Genomic DNA, 26,530 nt, shown 5'->3' with positions numbered 1-26,530 from the left:
AACTTTGATTCAGAAACTTACTGTAATATCTATTCAATTCAATATCACCTAGTTGATCCTAGATCAAATGATCATAATCCTGATATGATTAGGTTCAATCCCAGGAGTATTACACATGTTCTTTGATTTGTTAGTTAAGCCTTCTTTCGGGTCAGGGTGATTCGTACATTTTGGGAACATGGTAGTGCAATTGAGTGGGAGCGCTAAACATAGATATGGAATCTATAGCTTCTATATGAAAAATAGAAAGTAAATGATGATTTCCTTCGAGCTTGGCTAAACAGAGATAAATGGTTGAGTACTCATTTCACTTCGCTGAAATATTATTTATACGGGGCTAAGTGTTTTAAGGATAAAATACATTGAAGGGTGTTACGGTAATTTAATCCCTATACAATGTAGATCATCTATATAGAGGGTCATTGATCAAATTAGGATTATAACAATGGATAATTAATAGCGTGTCTATATGGTGGAACATATAAAGCGTTTTATATAGCTGAGAGTGCAATTCTGAGGTCTATGCGTGGATACAATAAAGAATTAATAAGTCAGTGAATTTACTTGGTAAATTCTTGGTCTGCTTATTGGAAGCTCGGATATATATGCCCATGGTCCCCACCCTAGTTGAGACAATAGTACTTGTAAGACTCAGTTAATTGATTTTGATTAATCAATTATAATTCTAAAATTACACTATGTCTAGTTTGTGAATTTTTCACTAAGCAAGGGCAAAATTGTAAAGAAAGAGTTTCTAGAGTATATTTGTTAATTAAGAGACTTTGGTTAGTCTAATTAATAAATATATTAAATGAAAATATTATTTAATAATTAATTTTAGTTATTAAATAGTTGAAATTGGCATTTAAATGGTTGAATTTAAAAATTGGCGTTTTTGAGAAAATGAGATGTAGAAATGATAAAACAGCAAAATGGTAAAAGTGGGGCCCAATATCCAAAGTCAAGGCCGACCACTATTGTAGGTTTTTATCATTTATTTTTTCATTATTTTAATGCCAAATAATTCTAACCTAACCCTGGGTGGCATACTATAAATAGGTAATGATGGCTTCAGAAAAAGATGATGCATCTTATTCCTTCAGAGCAAAACCTGAGAGCCTTCTACCTAACCTAGCCGCCACCTCCCTTTCTCTCTTCTTCACTATTGAATCGAACCCCTTGAATGATAGAGTAGTGCCCACACACATCAAGTGGTACCTCAATCATAGTGTGGAAGATCGTGAAGAATCTAGATTCAACAGAAGGACATTCAGACTCAGATCTTGGTGATACTCTGCGATAGAAAGGATACACGGGTTAGAGATCTGAGTGGAAGGAGACATATTATTCCGCTGCAACCACTGTAAGGTTTCTCATACTTTATATGTGTTTATTTATAATCGTTTTAGAAGTTCATATTTTGGATGTTAAACAACATACTTGTTAGTAAATCTAAGATCCTGCTAAAATATTTCCAACATGGTGTTGCTCTGATATTGCAGAAATTTCTTATTCAACAAAGGTGGTTGTGGTTGATTCCTTGGCAGATCTAGAACATCAAATTCAGGCCCATTTTCAGATGATTGCGTGGCTGGTAACTCACCAAAAATAGGCCCAAATTTAGGAGCACTTTGCACATTACAATGAGGCCCAATTTGAGACAATTGAGCGGCTGGTGACTCACCCAAAAAAACCCCAATTTTAGAAGTATTAAGCCCAATGTGATCCACTTGTCCTTCACCCAAACAAGATCAACTTGGATCACCTACTAACCTTTTCTCAAAACCTAAAGTAGAACCTTTTTTTGTGTAATCCAAATTACAAAAATATCACTCAAGGACATGACTATTTTTAATAAATTGACTAATCTTCTCAACCAAAACTTTGTCACTATCAACACACTCCAATGTTTCATTATCCCACTTAAAATAAAAGCTCATTTCAACAGGATTTGTGTGACTAATATCACTAGCTATCCCATGTAGCTCACACATAGACATGTTATCAATATGACAATGATGAACATAATCAATCTTCCCACCAAAGTAAGTAGGTATATTACCATGTCTTTGCAAATGTCCTTTGTGATGAATCTTGAGAGTAAACGACCCTGATGTTGGCTCTACACAAAACAATAAAGAGACTTCACTTTCTAATTAAATAAGATATCACAAATCATACATAGAAGTGTTTTAATAAAACAGAATATATGTCACATTTGTGTGTGAAATTCATTGACTATATTTATGAGAAGAAAGACTTTGTCCATACATCTAAATTTAATTATTTTATCAATTAAATTATAATAAATAAAATTAAATTGTATTATCTATTAGGGAAACTCACACTTATACAAATGTGGCACCACATGTGGTTTTTAACATTATGAAAACTTTGTCCATATATTTCACTACAAAAATGTTAACTTAATTAACAAAATCATAACAGTACTTCAACACCCCACCATTTTTTTTTTCTTTTGCCATAAATACAAATAAAGATAGAAAAAAAATATCCTCTTATTGTGCTAAAATGTTTTTGTGAAAGTATTATTCAAATGTTAGTGAACCTAAAAGGATGTTATAAGTGAGTCAGACCAACGAATCATTTCCACTTTTTATGGTTAAAAATTAAAGCCTATTATTTTCAGGCAATATGTCGATTATGGAGTATATGATTCTTTGCATTGCATCAACTTTGAGTTATAGAGTTTGTTTATCAAATAATAATATAAAATAAAAAAGACATAATGTTTTTGGGAGGGGAACTTCTTTAAATTTAAATTTTCTACTAGAAGAATCCAATACTTAAAGGAATATAGTATCATACTATATAATAGTAAATGTAAAAAAGCAAAAAAAAAAAAAAATGGAACTCATCTTACTTGAACTTGAAGACATCATTTTTCTAGCCAAAAATGACTATCTTGTAATAGACTGTATACTTCCACAAGAAAAAGTTAAAAAATGTTCAAAACAAAACAAATTAAAAGGCATTATATATGAGGTGCACAAAAAATCCATATTGCTACAAGTTCAAGGTACTAAAATTTGATCAGCTGCAAAGAAATGAAGAAGGGAAAATGCCCTTTCACAAACAATGAATCCATTGATTAAATGTGGCCTAAAGTATTTTTTTTTCTCACAGAATATGCTACACTACTACTACCATTTTGATAAGTTCCCATTATTGAATGTGTCTTTCTCGGCTTATTCAATAGTCTTCTTTTCCTAGACCTAACTTTTTTGGATACACTACTCAAACAAACACCAGAAGACTCAGCAGGAAAACAATAAGCTATAGTGACCTCTTCTGGTCTCAAAGAATTTAGTGATGAATGAGCAAAAAGAGAAGCTGTTGTTGCTTTATCTGGAGATGAAATATACACCTCTTTAATTACTTTATAAGAGTTCTATGCAATGCAAAAATATCAATAATAAACCACATAAATTCACACACAGTAACCCACAGACCCCACAGACCCATCCCCTAATAGATTCTAAAAATTATTCTCTAACCATGTGTAATTTGACCATGCAAACAGAGAAATTACCAAAATCAACCTCAACTACTTCCTATAAAGCTTAAAATTATTCTACACAAATACCCACATATGAGACCACTTTTCATATTTAGTTGAAATGTACCAAAAAAAAAAAAAACCAAACTTACCATAAAATGGAGGTTTGGTTCTCTGGTTAGTGGGGAGCCCGAATCCCTTCTTCTTGGCCAAGCTTTTCTTTCCTATGAGTATTTCTTCTTCACCACCACAGGTCGCCCCTCACGCCTACAACCACCGTCACCTCCGCGCAACCAGCGTCTGAATCGCCTAAAAAACTTCGAACCCCACCAGCCACGTTCGACCCCCACCACCCACGTTCGACCCCCACCGGTGACCTTCGACTTCGACCCCACTAGCCACCTTCGACTTCGACCCCACCAGCCACCTTCGACCCTCAACCCCGATCAGCCGTAGCCCCTTCTTCTCAGGTGACGTTGTAAAAAAGGCCCTTTTTCAATTTTTTTTTAAAAAAGAGTTGAACAGCCTGTTGAACAACACATTTAATTTTTCAACTCAAACCCACTTTTCATTTTATTTTAGTTTCCTAAATAATTTTTGTTTATTAATATTTTGGAATAATTTGTTATTTGATAATTAAATTGTAATGCCATGTCATTACATAGTTTCTTTACATGAAAAATGCCACATCAATTTAACAAAAGTGAAACGGAGAGTAATAGAAGGATGACATTTAATTAGTTTAAATAGTTTGAGGAGTATTTGTAACAAGCAGAATATTATAGGGGCAAAAGTTGGTAGGGTAAAAAGTTCGGGGCAAAAATGCTATTTATTCTAATATTTATAATAAATATCATAAGTAATATCATAAATTGGTTGTAAACATTAATGGCAGCCATGATTTCATTAAGAGAAATAATTACAACACTTATCCAAAATCCAAATATTTTGTTCCCTACCAAAGTTTCAAATGACTAGTATAACAAATGTCAATTTTCTCTTTCATTTCTATCTGTTTTTTTACCAATAAAAATAACAGATATTTGAAAATAGCATTAAGAGAATGAGCCTGCAAAAAAAAAAAAAAATAATACATGAAGAATAGCTGTGTAATATAGCACAAATTACATGAAACGAAAAATAAAGCTTTTAAAATGTTCTATACCTAAGGCATTGGAAAACAGAACAAAATGATTGAGAAAAAAATGAGTGAAAATGAAGCTCAGTAATGAGCTAAGAAATCTGAGTAGTTGTAACATGTGTGTTTTGTCTAAGCTTTGCTAATTGGACAACATAGTGTCCTACACCACCCGAAGCTGGAGTTACCAAAATATTGGTAACTGCAATCTCGGTTGTGCCAGGATCAAGGTTGATCCCAGGAATTTGAGTGAGAGCTTGGTGTGCTGTGAGGTCAGAAATTGGTAAGCTTGTAGCTTCGGCTGGTGAAACTTGAGGTGGCCTACTGTGTAACACCCTAACTAACTTAGGCGTATTACGTGATTTTTAAACATACTGTGCAGCTCGTTGCTAATCAACGAGGTTTATGGAAAAACGTGATTAATTAAAATTTTGCTTTTTCATTAAACTTATAAACCATTTTACCAAAAAGTCTCGGGATCCCGATTTATAAAATATTTACAAACGTTTTTACTATTCAACTTTTACATCAAAATAAGGTCATCTAACGACCGTTACAAAATCTCAGCCGTGCTGTCCCGAGGATCGTACGTTCCAGGCCTAACCGCCCCGACATGTACAATCCCATAAGCTCGCTCACGGTCCATCAGCAACTGCCTTGCCTTTACCTACACATGCAACGTAAACTGTGAGTCGACAGACTCAGTAAGAAAAGCATAATAATATCATACATAAAACTGACTGCCGTGTCCAACACGATACTGAGTCCCGCTACTGCCATGTCCAACATGGTACTGAGCACTACTGCCATGTCCAACATGGTACTGAGTTTTGAACGTTCAGGGGACGGTACTATTGACACGTAACAACCTGATCGGTCGAACCGGTCATACTCCGCCGCCGGTCATACTCCGGCTGTACCGACGTGTTACTATATCCTCCGATCGGGCGAACCGGTCATACTCCGCCGCCGGTCATACTCCGGCTGTCCCGACGGGATACGTCAATAGCACGGAACCACCAACCAAGTGTCGGCTGATCGGTCAAACCGGTCATACTCCGCCGCTTGGTCATACTCCGGCTGTCCGTACCGACGTGACAGGGTAGGATGGTTCGAAGCCTAATACATATCTAATGTAATCTAACTGGCTTCCTACATGCACGCTCAACATGTAATCTACATATGCATACCGTTATACTAATCTTACACGGATTCGATTTCGGGTGTGTGCGGTCAACTTTAGGCCCGAAGCTGAACGGCGGATTACTGGCTCCTAAACCATAAAAACCACAACGCTATAAGTGACACGCTAAATCACTTCCCGGGGACTAAAACTCGAAACTAAAAGTTTCCCTATCGTTAAAAAGCATGGCAATACCCCTAAAAACCCAAAAACGAGGAAAACTCGGGTTCTGAAAAATCCCCCATCCGGAAGTCCGGTTGCCCAACCGGAATTCCGGTTCTGGGAAAATTCAGGACCCCATCCGGAATTCCGGATGCTCAACCGGAATTCCGGTTCCTCGCAGGCAGCAACCAAAAATTCCCATATCTTGACCAATTCGAACCCAATTGATCCCAAACTTTCCAGACCTCCTCTATAGGTCCCAAATAACAATTCTAGAGCATCAAACCTACCCAGAAATCCCACATGCAAAATTCACCATTGGAGCTCAAGCTTTGAGTTCCAAACTCAAGCTTGAGCAAACCACCAAAACAAGCATGCAAACCAACTAAAATCAACCTAAACTAGCATAATATAACCTCTGAAAACAAACAACAACCTCCAGCAATTCACAGAAACAAAACATGGCAATTTCTCCTCAAAATCACAATTTTCACATATAATTTAAAAGCTTGAACAATCTAGCTACTCATGCTTCACACAACTCATTTAACATCAAAAATCATGCTTTGAACAACATAAATCAACAACAAAACACAGCAGAAACAACTCTCAAAAATCACATGCATTATCATCCATTTTCATCATTTTTCTTCAAGAATTTAAAGAGAAAGTGCCTAGGAAATACATACCACACAAGAGATCAAACAAGTTGCAAGTTAGGGCTAGAATCACCAAAGAAAATCCAGCTTTTTGAACCTCCAAGCCTCGTAGAAAGAGAGGAAAAAGAGAGAGAGAGTTTTTTCTATTTTCTTTAAAATTAACTAAGTGTTTGAAATGAGAGAAAAAAGGATTTATTCACATATTATTCATTTACTTTCAGCCAAGAAAAGAATAAATAAAATCAACATATAATTCCATTTACAAGTCACAAAAGACAAAAAAAGTCATTGGGGCAAAAAGACCATTTTGCCCCTCCTTTCTAAAATCACATAAAAATCACTAAAGGGGTATTTTTGGGACATTCTAAATGCCCGGCCATTCCCGACATTCCCAATGTCTAAAACCCGTCCCCAAAATACTAACATACTAAGTTGTGATTTCTACTGAGCCAAACGCCGCGTTCCAAAATACCGGACACCGGAAATGCGAAATAAAAACTACCGATAACATACTCATGCATATCTGAATTCCATAAATATCCATAATAAATTATTTAAATGGCTACAAATAATTTCCTGATTAACATAAATAACTGCTAATTTCCAAATTAACTAAGCGGGCTTTACAACTATCCCCCCCCTTAAAAGGATTTCGTCCCCGAAATCTAACCTGAATAACTCTGGATATTGAGCTCGCATATCTGATTCTAGCTCCCAGGTGGCTTCTTCCACCTTACTGTTTCTCCAGAGAACCTTGACCAACGCTATGGTCTTATTCCGAAGGACTTTATCCTTTCTATCCGGGATGCACCGGTTGTTCCTCATAGGACATATCCGACCGAAGGCCGAAGGCTCTCATAACTGAGTATATGAGAGGGGTCTGAAACGTATTTTCTCAACATTGAGACATGAAATACGTTGTGCACTGCTGAGAAAGCTGGAGGCAATGCTAACCGATATGCCACTTGACCTATCTTCTCGAGAATCTCGAAAGGTCCTGTAAATCTAGGGCATAACTTGCCTCTTTTCCCGAAACGTTTAATTCTCTTCATCGGAGATACTCGCAAGAACACATGGTCCCCTACTCGGAACTCAACATCTCGACGTTTCGGATCTGCGTAACTCTTAAATGCCTTTCTGGGAGGCAAGCATTCTAGCTTTAATCTTCTCTATTGCCTCATTGGTCCGATGAACCGACTCGGACCTAGATATTTCCTCTCCCTGTCTCATCCCGGTGGATAGGGGATCTACATTTCCTACCGTACAACGAGTTCATAGGGTGCCATCCCTATCGTACTGCGGTAATCGTTGTTGTACGAAAACTCTATTAACGGTAGGTATTTATTCCATGAACCCTCAAAGTCCATAACACAGGCTCTCAGCATATCCTCCAATATCTGAATTGTCCTTTCGGACTGACCATCTGTCTGAGGATGAAATGCTGTACTGAATTTTAGCTTCGTACCCATTGCCCGTTGCAAACTCTGCCAAAATTTGGAGGTGAATTTCGGATCCCTGTCCGAAACAATAGACTTCGGTACCCCGTGAAGTCTCACTATCTCACGACGTATAATTACGCCAACCGATCCACTGTAAACGTTGTTCGGCCAGAGGCGGAAAATGAGCGAATTTCGTAAATCGGTCCACCACTACCCAGATGGAATCATACATACCCGTGGTCCTAGGTAACCCGACCACAAAATCCATAGTAATATCCTCCCATTTCCATTCTGGTAGGGTTAGAGGCTGCAACAACCCTGCTGGTCTCTGATGTTCAGCCTTGATCTGCTGACATGTGAGGCATCTCGAAACGAATTCTACCAAATTCTTCTTCATACCGCTCCACCAGAAGTACGGTTTCAAATCTTGGTACATCTTGGTGGTGCCGGGATGCAGAGAATACGGGGTAAAATGAGCCTCCTCAAAGATCTCGTTCCTCAAGTCCACACTGTTCGGGACACAAACCCTGGCTTTATACAAAAGCATTCCGTTATCTGACACTGAAAAGTCTTTGGCCTGACCAGCCAATACCTCATCTCGGATCTTCACTAACTCCGGATCTGTCGTCTGAGCAACCTTTATTCTTTCTAACAGATCAGATTGCAGCGTTAAGTTGTGTAGCTGACCTACCACAAACTCAATGCTGGACCTGACCATATCCTCTGCTAGCTGAGGTGAGATCTGGACCATGCTAGCCACTTGCCCGGGACCCTTTCTGCTCAGGGCATCGGCCACTACATTGGCTTTCCCGGGATGGTAAAGGATCTCACAATCGTAGTCCTTCACTAATTCCAACCAACGCCTCTGTCTCATGTTCAAATCTTTCTGAGTAAAGAAATACTTGAGACTCTTATGGTCGGTGTAGATCTCGCACTTCTCACCATACAAGTAATGTCGCCAAATCTTCAGTGCGAAAACCACTGCGGCCAATTCTAAGTCATGAGTCGGGTATCGCTGTTCATAATCCTTTAACTGACGAGAAGCGTAAGCGATAACCCGATCGGCTTGCATCAATACGCACCCCAAACCCTGTTTGGATGCGTCACAATAAACCACGAACTTCTCCTTGTCCGAAGGTAAAGCTAGTACCGGAGCGGTAATCAACCTCTGTTTCAGCTCCTGAAAACTAGCTTCGCATTTATCTGTCCAGATAAATCGCTGATTCTTCTTTGTAAGCTCGGTTAGGGGCATTGAAATTTTGGAGAACCCCTCCACGAACCTACGATAGTACCCAGCTAATCCCAAAAAGCTTCTGATCTCTGTCACTGTCTTCGGTCTCGGCCAATCCCTGACGGATTCGATCTTCCCGGGATCCACCTTGATCCCATCTTTACTCACTATGTGCCCTAGGAAGGACACCTGAGACAACCAGAACTCACATTTCTTGAACTTGGCGTAGAGTCTATGTTCTCGAAGTCGTTGCAGTACCATCTGAAGATGTAACTCATGCTCCTCTTCTGACTGAGAGTACACGAGGATATCGTCGATAAACACAATCACACAGATATCGAGGAAATCCTTGAATACTCTGTTCATCAGGTCCATGAATGCTGCAGGAGCATTGGTTAGTCCGAATGACATAACCAGGAACTCGTAGTGTCCATACCTAGTGCGGAAAGCCGTCTTTGGAATGTCCTCCTCTCGGATCCTCAACTGATGATAACCCGAACGGAGATCAATCTTAGAGAAGACCGTCTTCCCCTGAAGCTGATCGAACAAGTCATCGATCCTAGGTAATGGATATTTATTCTTCACCGTCAGCTTGTTCAACTCTCTGTAGTCGATGCACATCCTCATCGATCCATCCTTCTTCTTCACGAACAAAACCGGGGCTCCCCAAGGTGACACACTGGGCCGAATGAACCCTATGTCAAGCAACCCCTGGAGCTGAATCTTTAACTCCTTAAGTTCAGCTGGAGCCATCCTATACGGGGCTTTGGAAACCGGATCCACCCCTGGTGCCAAGTCAATCACAAAGTCAATCTCCCGATGAGGTGGTAACCCTGGAAGTTCTTCGGGAAAAACATCCAGAAATTCCCGAACCACACTGATGTCCTCTGGCCGAATGGTGTCTGGCCGAGTGGTGTCCATCACCACGGCCAGAAACCCTAAGCACCCACCGTGCAATAATTCTCTCGCTGACATAGCCGAGATCACCGGGATCCGAGATCCCTGAACCGAACCAACAAATACGAACGGTTCTTCACTTTCTGGTTGGAAGACCACCATCTTCCTCTTACAGTCAATGCTCGCCGAATATTTAGATAGGAAATCCATTCCTAAAATAATATCAAATTCGACTAAGCTCATCTCTATCAGATCAGCGCTTAACTCTCTACCATCTATCCTGATCGGCATAGACCTAATCCACCTATTGGAGATAACCAATTCTCCGCCAGGTAACAGGGTTCCAAACCCTGACTCATATCTATCAAAGGGTCTACCCAACTTACTAAAGACTCTGGCCGCCACATAAGAACGTGTAGCCCCAGAATCAAACAGCACTGAATAAAACGAGTCGTTAATAAGAATCTGACCTGTAACAACTGATGGGCTGGCATCTGCATCAGCCTGCGTGATCGCGAATACCCTGGCTGGAGTGGGCATCGCTGGAGCTCTCGGTGCCTCTGGCCGGAGCTGGGGACATTCCCTCTTGAAGTGCCCGGGCATGCCACAATGGAAGCATCCCTGCCCCTTGCACTCGTCCCGTGATCCGTAAGGGGAAATACCGGGTAAGCTGTGCAATCCCACACCGCCTGGGGAAGGTCAAGTGGGATGATTCTGAGACTGTGTAGGTATGGGACTACACAGTTGAAGAGGGCTTAAATGGATTGATTGGTACTACCTATGTCAACAAGGTGCATCTTGTTTTTTGGTAGCCCATCTCGAAAGAACTCCACAGTTAAGCGTGCTTGACTTGGGAGCAATTTAAGGATGGGTGACCTCCTGAGAAGTTTTCCCAGGAAGCGTGCGAGTGAGGACAAAGCATGCTGGAAACACTCGTGTTGGTCTGTAGGGTCAGTCGTCAGTCCATGAAGCAGCCAGAGTGACGTACTCGTGTATAAGAGCCATTCATTCCGTGGGTGTAAGGACCCAATGGAGGCTTGAAGCGGGGACGTTACAAATGGTATAGTTGTAAAGCCCGCTTAGTTAATTTGGAAATTAGCAGTTATTTATGTTAATCAGGAAATTATTTATAGCCATTTAAATAATTTATTATGGATATTTATGGAATTCAGATATGCATGAGTATGTTATCGGTAGATTTTATTTCGCATTTCCGGTGTCCGGTATTTTGGAACGCGGCGTTTGGCTCAGTAGAAATCACAACTTAGTATGTTAGTATTTTGGGGACGGGTTTTAGACATTGGGAATGTCGGGAATGGCCGGGAATTTAGAATGTCCCAAAAATACCCCTTTAGTGATTTTTATGTGATTTTAGAAAGGAGGGGCAAAATGGTCTTTTTGCCCCAATGACTTTTTTTGTCTTTTGTGACTTGTAAATGGAATTATATGTTGATTTTATTTATTCTTTTCTTGGCTGAAAGTAAATGAATAATATGTGAATAAATCCTTTTTTCTCTCATTTCAAACACTTAGTTAATTTTAAAGAAAATAGAAAAAACTCTCTCTCTCTTTTTCCTCTCTTTCGGCTGAGGCTTGGAGGTTCAAAAAGCTGGATTTTCTTTGGTGATTCTAGCCCTAACTTGCAACTTGTTTGATCTCTTGTGTGGTATGTATTTCCTAGGCACTTTCTCTTTAAATTCTTGAAGAAAAATGATGAAAATGGATGATAATGCATGTGATTTTTGAGAGTTGTTTCTGCTGTGTTTTGTTGTTGATTTATGTTGTTCAAAGCATGATTTTTGATGTTAAATGAGTTGTGTGAAGCATGAGTAGCTAGATTGTTCAAGCTTTTAAATTATATGTGAAAATTGTGATTTTGAGGAGAAATTGCCATGTTTTGTTTCTGTGAATTGCTGGAGGTTGTTGTTTGTTTTCAGAGGTTATATTATGCTAGTTTAGGTTGATTTTAGTTGGTTTGCATGCTTGTTTTGGTGGTTTGCTCAAGCTTGAGTTTGGAACTCAAAGCTTGAGCTCCAATGGTGAATTTTGCATGTGGGATTTCTGGGTAGGTTTGATGCTCTAGAATTGTTATTTGGGACCTATAGAGGAGGTCTGGAAAGTTTGGGATCAATTGGGTTCGAATTGGTCAAGATATGGGAATTTTTGGTTCTTGCTGCGAGGAACCGGAATTCGGTTGAGCATCCGGAATTCGGATGGGGTCTGAATTTTCCCGAACCGGAATTCGGTTGGGCAACCGGACTTCGGATGGGGGATTTTTCAGAACCCGAGTTTTCCTCGTTTTTGGGTTTTTAGGGGTATTGCCATGCTTTTTAACGATAGGGAAACTTTTAGTTTCGAGTTTTAGTCCCCGGGAAGTGATTTAGCGTGTCACTTATAGCGTTGTGGTTTTTATGGTTTAGGAGCCGATGTCCGTAGTTCGGCTTCGAGTTCCGGTCGAGTCGGCACACACGAAATCGGAATCCGGGTAAGATTAGTATAACGGTATGCATATGTAGATTACATGTTTAGCGTGCATGTAGGAAGCTGTTAGATTACATTAGATATGTATTAGGCTTCGAACCATCCAACCCCGTCACGTCGGTACAGCCGGAGTATGACCAAGAATGGAGTATGACCGGTTTGACCGATCAGCCGACACTTGGTTGGTGGTTCCGTGCTATTGACGTATCCCGTCGGGACAGCCGGAGTATGACCGGCGGCGGAGTATGACCGGTTCGCCCGATCAGGAGGATATAGTAACACGTCGGTACAGGCTGGAGTATGACCAGCAGCCGGAGTATGACCGGTTCGACCGATCAGGTTGTTACGTGTCAATAGTACCGTCCCCTGAACGTTCAAAACTCAGTACCATGTTGGACATGGCAGTAGTGCTCAGTACCATGTTGGACATGGCAGTAGCGGGACTCAGTATCGTGTTGGACACGGCAGTCAGTTTTATGTATGATATTATTATGCTTTTCTTACTGAGTCTGTCGACTCACAGTTTACGTTGCATGTGTAGGTAAAGGCAAGGCAGTTGCTGATGGACCGTGAGCGAGCTTATGGGATTGTACATGTCGGGGCGGTTAGGCCTGGAACGTACGATCCTCGGGACAGCACGGCTGAGATTTTGTAACGGTCGTTAGATGACCTTATTTTGATGTAAAAGTTGAATAGTAAAAACGTTTGTAAATATTTTATAAATCGGGATCCCGAGACTTTTTGGTAAAATGGTTTATAAGTTTAATGAAAAAGCAAAATTTTAATTAATCACGTTTTTCCATAAACCTCGTTGATTAGCAACGAGCTGCACAGTATGTTTAAAAATCACGTAATACGCCTAAGTTAGTTAGGGTGTTACAAAATGGTATCAGAGCCTTGACCCAGCCGGAAGTGTGGTCGACGAGGACGTCGGACCCCGTAAGGGGGGGTGATTGTGACAGTCAATAGTCCCGTGATCCGTAAGGGGAAATACCGGGTAAGCTGTGCAATCCCACACCGCCTGGGGAAGGTCAAGTGGGATGATTCTGAGACTGTGTAGGTATGGGACTACACAGTTGAAGAGGGCTTAAATGGATTGATTGGTACTACCTATGTCAACAAGGTGCATCTTGTTTTTTGGTAGCCCATCTCGAAAGAACTCCACAGTTAAGCGTGCTTGACTTGGGAGCAATTTAAGGATGGGTGACCTCCTGGGAAGTTTTCCCAGGAAGCGTGCGAGTGAGGACAAAGCATGCTGGAAACACTCGTGTTGGTCTGTAGGGTCAGTCGTCAGTCCATGAAGCAGCCAGAGTGACGTACTCGTGTATAAGAGCCATTCATTCCGTGGGTGTAAGGACCCAATGGAGGCTTGAAGCGGGGACGTTACATACTGACTGTCAAGTTCTCACTAGCCACAACAAATTCAGCTAGTCCACCTCCATTCTGTCATAACACAATCTCATCATATTATGACACTTCTTAGTTTTCCCCATGTAATTTTTTTTAGTTTTCAAACACTCTAATTGAAAAATTATCACACTAATTCTTCATGTTTTCTCTCTCTGATTCTTCTATTTTTTTTATGTATATATACGAATAAATGAAAAAAAAAAGAGGTTAACCCACGACATGGTTAAAAGTAACTACAACTCTGTCACCAACTATGAATTTAGTGACACCATGTCCAACCTCTACTAATTCTCCAGCCACATCAGTACCTGTGATGTGATCCCCAATACTGAATCTCATTAGTTCTTTCCAATAATGATAATAATTATTATATACATAAGTATAGGAAAATTGATTGGTTTGGTTATGCTTTTTGATGTGGGAAAATCCTAATCTAAATATTTTATACAACTGTTTACATGGTAGTTATTTTGAAATTCTCAATATTTTATACAACATGCTACATGCTTTCAATATGCTACTTGCTAGTAGCGTTCCGTAAGAGGATAATATGCTACATCCTAGGTTGTTTCTTCAATGGGAAACTGAGATTTGTTCTCTGTTCTTTATTTTACAACATGACTAAATTTGTTTTGATTGTTCTTAAGGTTTTCAACTGTTATTTTGGGGTGGCAATTGAGATTTGTTCTCTGTTCTTCATTTTACAACATGAATGAACTTTTTTTGATTGTTCTTCTGGTTTTCAACTGTTATTTTGGGGTTCTTTAATGATTGCATTTGTGTGTAACTTTTTAGTTCAATATAAATTTGAGAAAGAAGAAGACTAGGGAAACAATCTCATTTAATGTGACACACACTAGCTGGTATCATTATATACAATGGAGAGATCAAGATAGAGAGAGCTACAAATGTAACAAAATTCAGTTATTACAGCTTCACACCGAAAGCTAACTGACAGTAACTGAACTCTAACTACCTAACAACCAGATTAAACTAACTAATCATTAATAGGTTTTTGTTTTTACATCTAAAATCTAGGAGAAAGAGAAAATAAAGACAATGATTCTAATAGAGGTATTCTTTTTGTAGAAATGAAACATATCAAACACTCAAAAACAAAAAACACTTTGTGTAACCCTCTTCAAAACAGAAAAACAGAATATGATGCCCTTGTCAATAAAACCCACACCACCCCAAAACAAGGGTCTCTATTGACATGATTTTGAAAATTGTGATTCATTGCTAGTGTCTTACATTGGCAATCACATCTTACAGTATTGAAACGGCTGAGATGTTGAAATGATCATTTTCTTGATCAACCGTACAAAATTACAGTATCGCTTACATGCATGTTAATGATATGAAACTCTCTTTTAACTGTTTCCTTTTTTTGTTTTTGGTTTTCCTGTTACTTTCTTCTTATTCATCTTCAGTCACTCCTTATAAGCACTCTTTGTCTACAATATCAGCAAATGGCAAAAAATATGGTTTTCTTGGGCTTGAAATGTTTGTTGATATTTAGTTTTATTGATTTAAATGTTTGTTGTAGATGTCATTAGGAAAGTGCAGTGTTGAGGAAGATGACAAGTCACTTGCTAAGCGCACAAAGGCCTCTGACAAGGGGAAAATGTAGTTACAAATGAGGTAAATTTAACATGTATACGTAAATGTGTGCTGTCACATAATTATTATTATTGTATTGTATTGCTGGATATACTTGATCTATGTGTAAAAGGTATAAATAATTTGATCTTTTACATTATTGCAGGAACAATGTATAAACAACTCACTTGAACCTGCACTGCAGCGTTTACTACAAAAAAAGCATCAATAATTTTAGGGAAGATCACTGCAAAAGAAAAGATTAAGGAGCCAACAGAAGAGAATGACAATGACAAAGATCGTCGTAGTGTCCAATGTAGATGCAGTCCAGAAAGATTAAAAGAAATTGTGATTGGTTTGAACGAAGCACAAAAGAAAGTCATTTCAGATATAGGCTTCGGGTCCCTCCTTAATGAAGAAATTATGTCAGTGCATAGTTCTCTCATATGGTACTTGTACAACCATATGAATCTTGAAAAAATTGAACTAGTCCAAGATGGGGTAACTTATCCTTTCATTATTGAATCGTCTAAGGCAATTATGAAAATCGAAGATGGTGGTGAGGATATCAACTGTGAAGATTATGTTGACATTGACAACAATGTCCGAAATGAATTGTGCAACCTCGAAAAATCAATTAGGTGCACTGACTGGTCAAGCTTATAACCAACTCTGAAGAAGCTGATGTTGTGTTCGTTGCACGTTTTATGTTGGTAGCATTGGGATCCTTCTTGGTTCCCACATCTGGAATGTAAAGCCCGCTTAGTTAATTTGGAAATTAGCAGTTATTTATGTTAAACAGGAAATTATTTATAGCTATTTAAATAATTTATTATGGAATTCAGATATGCATGTGTATGTTATCAGCAGTTTTTATATTTCGCATTTCCGGTGTCCGGTATTTTGGAACGCGGCGTTTGGCTCAGTAGAAATCACAACTTAGTATGTTAGTATTTTGGGGACGGGTTTAGACATTGGGAATGTCGGGAATGGCCGGGAATTTAGAATGTCCCAAAAATACCCCTTTAGTATGTTTTGCATGATTTTATGGTGGAGGGGCAAAATGGTCTTTTTGCCCCATTAGTGTGTTGTTTTATGTGATTTATTAAATGGAAAAATAAGTGTTTATTTTATTAAATGTTGGCTGAAATGATTTTAATTAAATGGCATTACTATTTTAAGTTCCTTCATTTTTCACACTTAGAGAAAAATAGAAATTTTCAAAAAGAAACACTCTCTTTTCCTCTCTAACTTTCGGCTGAAGCTTTTGGAGTGCATGAACTGAATTCTCTTTGATTTTCCAAGCAACTTTCATCCATTCTTGAGACTCTTTGCAAGCTAGGTTAGCTCATCCTCTTCCTTTCTTAAAATTCTTGAGTTTTGATGAAATTATGAGTAAATGCATGTTAATTTTGAATGTGTTGCTGCTGCTTGTGATTGTTGTTATTTTTATGTTCAAATGCTGGATTATTTATGCTTAGTTAGGTTGGAATGCATGCTAGATAGGTTGTGCAAAGTTTGGAAATTTTCTATGCAAAATGTGTGATTTTGAAGATGAATTGTGTAATCTGTTGCTGGGTTATTGTTAATGTTTTTGATTGTTTTCTGGGGTAATATTATGCTAGTTTAAGGTGGATTAAGCTAGTGGATTGCTTGTTTAGTTGGTTGTGCTCAAGCTTGAGTTTGGAACTCAAAGCTTGAGCTTTAATGGTGAATTTCGTGTATGAGGTTTCTGGGTAGGTTTGATGCTTTGGTTTTGTTATTTGGGACCTATTGAGGAGGTCTGGAAAGTTTGGGATCAATTGGGGTTAAATTGGTCGAGATATGGGTAATTTTGGTTGCTGCCTGCGAGGAACCGGAATTCCGGTTGAGCATCCGGAATTCCGGATGGGGTTCGAAATTCCCGAACCGGAATTCGGTTGGGCAACGGACTTCCGGATGGGGGATTTTTCGGAACCCGAGTTTTCCTCGTTTTTGGGTTTTTAGGGGTATTGCCATGCTTTTTATCGATAGGGAAACTTTTAGTTTCGAGTTTTAGTCCCCGGGAAGTGATTTAGCGTGTCACTTATAGCGTTGTGGTTTTTATGGTTTAGGAGCCGATGTCCGCCGTTCGGCTTCGAGTTCCGGTCGGAGTTGGCGGCACACACGAAATCGGAATCCAGGTAAGATTAGTATAACAGTATGCATATGTAGTTTACATGTTTAGCGTGCATGTAGGAAGCCTGTTAGTTTACATTAGATATGTATTTAGGCTTCGAACAACCCAACCCTGTCACGTCGGTACAGCCGAGTATGACCGACGGCGGAGTATGACCGGTTCGACCGATCAGTGACACCGGTTGGTGGTTCGGTGCTATTGACCTATCCCGTCGGTACAGTGGAGTATGACCAGCGGCGGAGTATGACCGGTTCGACCGATCAGGAGGATACTTGTCAATAGTGCCGGTCACGAACGTTCAAAACTCAGTACCATGTTGGACATGGCAGTAGTGCTCAGTACCATGTTGGACATGGCAGTAGCGGGACTCAGTATCGTGTTGGACACGGCAGTCAGTTTTATGTATGATATTATTATGCTTTTCTTACTGAGTCTGTCGACTCACAGTTTACGTTGCATGTGTAGGTAAAGGCAAGGCAGTTGCTGATGGACCGTGAGCGAGCTTATGGGGTTGTACATGTCGGGGCGGTTAGGCTGGAGCGTACGATCCTCGGGACGACGGGCCGAGATTTTGTAACGTCGTTAGACGACTCTATTTTGATGTAAAAGTTGAACGGTAAAAACGTTTGTAAATATTTTTATAAATCGGGATCCCGAGTCTTTTGCAAAATGGTTTATAAGTTTAATGAAAAAGCAAAATTTTAATTAATCACGTTTTTCCATAAACCTCGTTGACTAGCAACGAGCCGCACAAAGACGTTTAAAAATCACGTAATACGCCTAAGATAGTTAGGGTGTTACAATTTGGTATCGAGCCGCTGGGTTGTCTTCGAAGATCGTCACGACATGTACAATCATCATCAGCAGTTAGCTCGGTTCAGGGTTCAGTAAGCCTTTATTGCGTTAGTAGTTTATTTTATTCGGTTATGAAAAAGAAAAGCTGTTAGGAAGCATGTTAGTAGCGATAGTAGAATAGGCGCATGTTTCATTTCTAATTTCCAAATTAAGCGGCATTAGTAAGCTCGCCACGAATACGACCCGATATGCCAACTCTTGGTTTCGCGGGCGGTTCTAACTAGATGGACGCCCGGCGGACTACCAGGAGTCGAGGCAACTCAGTGGGGTCGAATCAGGGAGAGGGAGCTCGGTTTCCCCCACCTGCTATGGGCCGAGGCAGAGGTCCCCGAGGCGGGGCTCGTGGTCGGGGTGATGAGAACCCGCCACGGGCTGCCCGAGCTCCCCAGCCCGATCGGGGAGCCCCGAACCGGGAGTTACGGTTTGCGGAGATGCAAGCCGGGATCGAAGAGCAAGACCTCGAGATTCGAGAGGTTGAGACGCCAGGGGTGCTCTGCAGCCCGGTGCCGGTAGTTCCGGTGGCACACGCCCCCGCTCGCCTGTGCCGAGATGGTAGTGGCGGCCCACAGATTGGAACCTTTATATGAGCGGTTCCGGAAGCAAGCACCTCCGGTATTCCTGGGAGGTCCAGATGTGTCGAAAGCCGAGCAGTGGCTTACGGTGATCACCAGAATTTTGAATTTTATGGGTGTCACCGGCAACGACAGAGTGGTGTGCGCCACATTCCAGTTCCAGGAGGATGCCCTGGTATGGTGGGACATGGTGTCTCAGATTCATGATGTCACCACCATGACTTGGGAGAGGTTCCAGGAACTCTTCAACGCGAAGTACTACAACGAGGCGGTTAGAAGCGCCAAGAGAAAGGAATTCGTTCACCTGACCCAGCGGGAGAACATGAGTGTCACTGAGTATACTACTCAGTTTGACCGGTTGGCGAGGTTAGCCTCGGGTATTGTGCCGACCGACTTCAGCAGAAAGGAGAAGTATCTGGACGGGTTGAATCCCAAGATCAGGCATGACCTGATGATTACCACTGACGATAGCACCACCTACGCTCAGATGGTGGAGAAGGCACTGCGAGCTGAGGGCGCAGTGGGATGTATGTCAGATTCAGCCAGTACTCCGGTCGGTGGCGGAGCTCCTACCCCTCCTGCATCAGGATTTAGCAGGGGGAGTAGTGGTTCGGCCATTGATCAGAGGAAGAGGGCACCCACTGCTTCCGGCGGCTCGAGTCAGAACAAGAGGTTCCGGGGGAACCGAACAGAGGGAGTCGTCCTGGTGGTAATGAGACTCGCTTCTCCTATCCCGAGTGCCCTATCTGTAAGAGGCATCATCGGGGAGAGTGCAAGGGGCAGGGATGCTTTCATTGTGGCATGCCCGGGCACTTCAAGAGGGAATGTCCCCGGCCCGGCCGGAGGCACCGAGAGCTCCGGCGATACCCACTCCGGCCGGGGTATTCGCCATCACGCGAGCCGATGCGGATGCCGGCCCATCGGTTGTTACGGGTCGGATTCTTATTAACGACTCGTTTTATTCAAGATCTTGTTTGATTACGGGGCTACACGTTCTTATGTGGCGGCCAGAGTCTTTAGTAAGTTGGGTAGACCCTTTGATAGATATGAGTCAGGGTTTGGAACCCTGTTACCTGACGGAGAATTGGTTATCTCCAATAGGTGGATTAGGTCTATGCCGATCAGGATAGATGGTAGAGAGTTGAGCGCTGATCTGATAGAGATGAGCTTAGTCGAATTCGATATTATTTTAGGAATGGATTTCCTATCTAAATATTCGGCGAGCATTGATTGCAAGAGGAAGATGGTGGTCTTCCAACCAGAAAGTGAAGAACCGTTCGTATTTGTGGGTTCGATTCGGGGATCTCGGATCCGGTGATCTCGGCTATGTCGGCGAGAGAATTATTGCACGGTGGGTGCTTAGGGTTTACGGCCGTGGTGGTGGACACCACTCGGCCGGACACCATTCGGCCGAGAGGACATCGGTGTGGTTCGGGAATTTACGGACGTTTTCCCGAAGAACTTCCGGGGCTACCACCTCGGCGGGAGATTGACTTTGTGATTGACTTGGCACCAGGGGTGGATCCGGTTTCTAAAGCCCCGTATAGGATGGCTCCAGCTGAACTTAAGGAGTTAAAGATTCGGCTCGGGGGTTGCTTGACATAGGGTTCATTCGGCCCGGTGTGTGTCACCACAGGGAGCCCGGTTTTGTTCGTGAAGAAGAAGGATGGATCGATGAGGATGTGCATCGACTACGGAGAGTTGAACAAGTGACGGTGAAGAATAAATATCCATTACCTAGGATCGATGACTTGTTCGATCAGCTTCAGGGGAAGACGGTCTTTTCTAAGATTGACCTCCGTTCGGGTTATCATCAGTTGAGGATCCGAGAGGAGGACATTCCAAAGACGGCTTTCCGCACTAGGTATGGACACTACGAGTTCCTGGTTATGTCATTCGGACTAACCAATGCTCTGCGGCATTCATGGACACGATGAATAGAGTATTCAAGGATTTCCTCGATATACGTGTAATTGTGTTTATCGACGACATCCTCGTGTACTCTCGGTCGAAGAGGAGCATGAGTTACATCTTCAGATGGTACTGCAACGACTTCGAGAACATAGACTCTACGCCAAGTTCAAGAAATGTGAGTTCTGGTTGTCTCAGGTGTCCTTCCTAGGGCACATAGTGAGTAAAGATGGGATCAAGGTGGATCCGGGAAGATTGAATCCGTCGGGGATTGGCGAGACCGAAGACGGTGACGGAGATCGAAGCTTCTTGGGATTAGCTGGGTACTACCGTAGGTTCGTGGAGGGGTTCTCCAAAATTTCAATGCCCCTAACCGAGCTTACAAAGAAGAATCAGCGATTTATACGGACGGATAAATGCGAAGCTAGTTTTCGGGAGAGTTTGAAACGAGAGGTTGATTACCGCTCCGTACTAGCTTTGCCTTCGGACGAGGAGAAGTTCGTGGTCTATTGTGACGCATCCAAACGGGGTTTGGGGTGCGTATTGATGCGAGCCGATCGGGTTATCGCTTACGCCTCCCGTCGGTTAAAGGATTATGAACGGCGATACCCGACTCATGATTTAGAATTGGCCGCAGTGGTTTTTGCACTGAAGATTTGGCGGCATTACTTGTATGGTGAGAAGTGCGAGATCTATACCGACCATAAGAGTCTCAAGTATTTCTTTACTCAGAAAGATTTGAACATGAGACAAAGGCGTTGGTTGGAGCTAGTAAAGGATTATGATTGTGAGATCCTTTACCATCCCGGGAAAGCCAATGTTGTGGCCGATGCCCTGAGCAGAAAGGGTCCCGGGCAAGTGGCTAGCATGGTTCAGATCTCACCTCAGCTAGCAGAGGATATGGTCAGGTCCAGCATTGAGTTTGTGGTAGGTCAGCTACACAACTTAACGCTGCAATCTGATCTGTTAGAAAGAATAAAAATTGCTCAGACGACAGATCCGGAGTTAGTGAAGATCCGAGATGAGGTATTGGCTGGTCAAGCCAAGGACTTTTCAGTGTCAGATAGTGGGATGCTTTTGTATAAAGCCAGGGTTTGTGTCCCGAACAGTGTGGACTTGAGAAACGAGATCTTTGAGGAGGCTCATTCTACCCCGTATTCTCTGCATCCCGGCACCACCAAAATGTACCAAGATTTGAAACCGTACTTCTGGTGGAGCGGTATGAAGAAGAATTTGGTAGAATTCGTTTCGAGATGCCTCACGTGTCAGCAGATCAAGGCTGAACATCAGAGACCAGCAGGGTTGTTGCAGCCTCTAACCCTACCAGAATGGAAATGGGAGGATATTACTATGGATTTTGTGGTCGGATTACCTAGGACCACGGGTATGTATGATTCCATCTGGGTAGTGGTGGACCGATTTACGAAATCTGCTCATTTTCTGCCGGTCAGAACGACGTTTTCAGTGGATCAGTTGGCAGAGTTATATGTCAGGGAGATAGTGAGACTTCACGGGGTACCGAAGTCTATTGTTTCGGACAGGGATCCGAAATTCACCTCCAAATTTTGGCAAAGTTTGCAACGGGCAATGGGAACGAAGCTAAAATTCAGTACAGCATTTCATCCTCAGACAGATGGTCTGTCCGAAAGGACAATTCAGATATTGGAGGATATGCTGAGAGCCTGTGTTATGGACTTTGAGGGTTCATGGAATAAATACCTACCGTTAATAGAGTTTTCGTACAACAACAGTTATCAGAGTACGATAGGAATGGCACCCTATGAACTGTTGTACGGTAGGAAGTGCAGATCCCCTATCCACTGGGATGAGACAGGGGAGAGGAAATACCTAGGTCCGGAGTCAGTTCAGCGGACCAATGAGGCAATAGAGAAGATTAAAGCTAGAATGCTTGCCTCCCGGAGCGGACGGAGAAGAGTTACGCAGATCCGAAACGTCGAGATGTTGAGTTCCGAGTAGGGGACCATGTGTTTTTACGAGTATCTCCGATGAAGGGGATTAAACGTTTCGGGAAAAGAGGCAAGTTATGCCCTAGATTTACAGGACCTTTCGAAATTCTCGAGAAGATAGGTCAAGTGGCATATCGGTTAGCATTGCCTCCAGCTTTATCAGCAGTGCACAACGTATTTCATGTCTCAATGTTGAGAAAATACGTTTCAGACCCCTCTCATATAATCAGTTATGAGAGCCTTCAGCTTCAGTCAGATATGTCCTATGAGGAACAGCCAGTGCAGATCCTGGATAGAAAGGATAAAGTCCTTCGGAATAAGACCATAGCGTTGGTCAAGGTTCTCTGGAGAAACAGTAAGGTGGAAGAAGCCACCTGGGAGCTAGAATCAGATATGCGAGCTCAATATCCAGAGTTATTCAGGTTAGATTTCGGGGACGAAATCCTTTTAAGGGGGGGATAGTTGTAAAGCCCGCTTAGTTAATTTGGAAATTAGCAGTTATTTATGTTAAACAGGAAATTATTTATAGCTATTTAAATAATTTATTATGGAATTCAGATATGCATGTGTATGTTATCAGCAGTTTTTATATTTCGCATTTCCGGTGTCCGGTATTTTGGAACGCGGCGTTTGGCTCAGTAGAAATCACAACTTAGTATGTTAGTATTTTGGGGACGGGTTTAGACATTGGGAATGTCGGGAATGGCCGGGAATTTAGAATGTCCCAAAAATACCCCTTTAGTATGTTTTGCATGATTTTATGGTGGAGGGGCAAAATGGTCTTTTTGCCCCATTAGTGTGTTGTTTTATGTGATTTATTAAATGGAAAAATAAGTGTTTATTTTATTAAATGTTGGCTGAAATGATTTTAATTAAATGGCATTACTATTTTAAGTTCCTTCATTTTTCACACTTAGAGAAAAATAGAAATTTTCAAAAAGAAACACTCTCTTTTCCTCTCTAACTTTCGGCTGAAGCTTTTGGAGTGCATGAACTGAATTCTCTTTGATTTTCCAAGCAACTTTCATCCATTCTTGAGACTCTTTGCAAGCTAGGTTAGCTCATCCTCTTCCTTTCTTAAAATTCTTGAGTTTTGATGAAATTATGAGTAAATGCATGTTAATTTTGAATGTGTTGCTGCTGCTTGTGATTGTTGTTATTTTTATGTTCAAATGCTGGATTATTTATGCTTAGTTAGGTTGGAATGCATGCTAGATAGGTTGTGCAAAGTTTGGAAATTTTCTATGCAAAATGTGTGATTTTGAAGATGAATTGTGTAATCTGTTGCTGGGTTATTGTTAATGTTTTTGATTGTTTTCTGGGGTAATATTATGCTAGTTTAAGGTGGATTAAGCTAGTGGATTGCTTGTTTAGTTGGTTGTGCTCAAGCTTGAGTTTGGAACTCAAAGCTTGAGCTTTAATGGTGAATTTCGTGTATGAGGTTTCTGGGTAGGTTTGATGCTTTGGTTTTGTTATTTGGGACCTATTGAGGAGGTCTGGAAAGTTTGGGATCAATTGGGGTTAAATTGGTCGAGATATGGGTAATTTTGGTTGCTGCCTGCGAGGAACCGGAATTCCGGTTGAGCATCCGGAATTCCGGATGGGGTTCAGAAATTCCCAGAACCGGAATTCCGGTTGGGCAACCGGACTTCCGGATGGGGGATTTTTCGGAACCCGAGTTTTCCTCGTTTTTGGGTTTTTAGGGGTATTGCCATGCTTTTTATCGATAGGGAAACTTTTAGTTTCGAGTTTTAGTCCCCGGGAAGTGATTTAGCGTGTCACTTATAGCGTTGTGGTTTTTATGGTTTAGGAGCCAGTAATCCGCCGTTCAGCTTCAGTTCCAGTCAGGTTGACCGGCACACCTGAAATCGGAATCCAGGTAAGATTAGTATAACAGTATGCATATGTAGTTTACATGTTTAGCGTGCATGTAGGAAGCCTGTTAGTTTACATTAGATATGTATTTAGGCTTCGAACCACCCAACCCTGTCACGTCGGTACAGGCTGGAGTATGACCAGCAGCCGGAGTATGACCGGTTCGACCGATCAGGCTGACACCGGTTGGTGGTTCGGTGCTATTGACCTATCCGTCGGTACAGCCGGAGTATGACCGGCGGCGGAGTATGACCGGTTCGACCGATCAGGAGGATACTTGTCAATAGTGCCGTCCCCTGAACGTTCAAAACTCAGTACCATGTTGGACATGGCAGTAGTGCTCAGTACCATGTTGGACATGGCAGTAGCGGGACTCAGTATCGTGTTGGACACGGCAGTCAGTTTTATGTATGATATTATTATGCTTTTCTTACTGAGTCTGTCGACTCACAGTTTACGTTGCATGTGTAGGTAAAGGCAAGGCAGTTGCTGATGGACCGTGAGCGAGCTTATGGGGTTGTACATGTCGGGGCGGTTAGGCCTGGAGCGTACGATCCTCGGGACAGCAGGGCTGAGATTTTGTAACTGTCGTTAGACGACTCTATTTTGATGTAAAAGTTGAACAGTAAAAACGTTTGTAAATATTTTTATAAATCGGGATCCCGAGTCTTTTTGCAAAATGGTTTATAAGTTTAATGAAAAAGCAAAATTTTAATTAATCACGTTTTTCCATAAACCTCGTTGACTAGCAACGAGCTGCACAGTACGTTTAAAAATCACGTAATACGCCTAAGATAGTTAGGGTGTTACATGGAACGTACGTAAGAAAGGAGTACATAAATGTACTCTTAGATGTTGGACGGATAAAGAAGTTGAATTGGACTTCATTCATCTTTAAGTTTTTACACGAGAATATGAAAGCACATAAAAAACGACTCAATAATTCGAAAGTTAAGGGCAAGGTCTGTTATCTCCCGGGTTGCACTATTTACCTTCAAGTATGTTATAAACCATCTTTTAATTAATTATGCATTCCTTTCACTGTAGTTTTAATTGCAAATAATTTTTTTGTAGAAATATTGTTGGAGCAATATAAAAAGGAAGTTGTACACTTCTCCTCGCCTCGGCCTTCCCATGGCTTACTAGAATGAGAACCGAGTGAAAGGAATATCCTCGTTCATCTCCAAGAGTGGGGGATTTGTGAATGGGAAGGTACATTTTTGGTTTACAACTCTTCAAAGTTACTTGTTATTAGGAATAGGCCAATACAATTTTGTTAATTCGTACTTTTTTTTTGTAAAGTGATCTTGAAATTTTTCTCATTTTGGGGTAGATTATTCTACACCCGCCTATGTTCAGGAAGAAATATGACCATACAAAAGACACTTCCATTCTATCATCCAACCAGAGAGGAACCTCATCCTCTACATGATGCATCTGCATCTTAAGAGATGAAATGAAAGAGAGGGG

This window comes from Cannabis sativa, chromosome 7, assembly GCF_029168945.1.
Source record: "Cannabis sativa cultivar Pink pepper isolate KNU-18-1 chromosome 7, ASM2916894v1, whole genome shotgun sequence".
Lineage (NCBI taxonomy): Eukaryota > Viridiplantae > Streptophyta > Magnoliopsida > Rosales > Cannabaceae > Cannabis > Cannabis sativa.
This window is presented reverse-complemented; position numbering follows the sequence as displayed.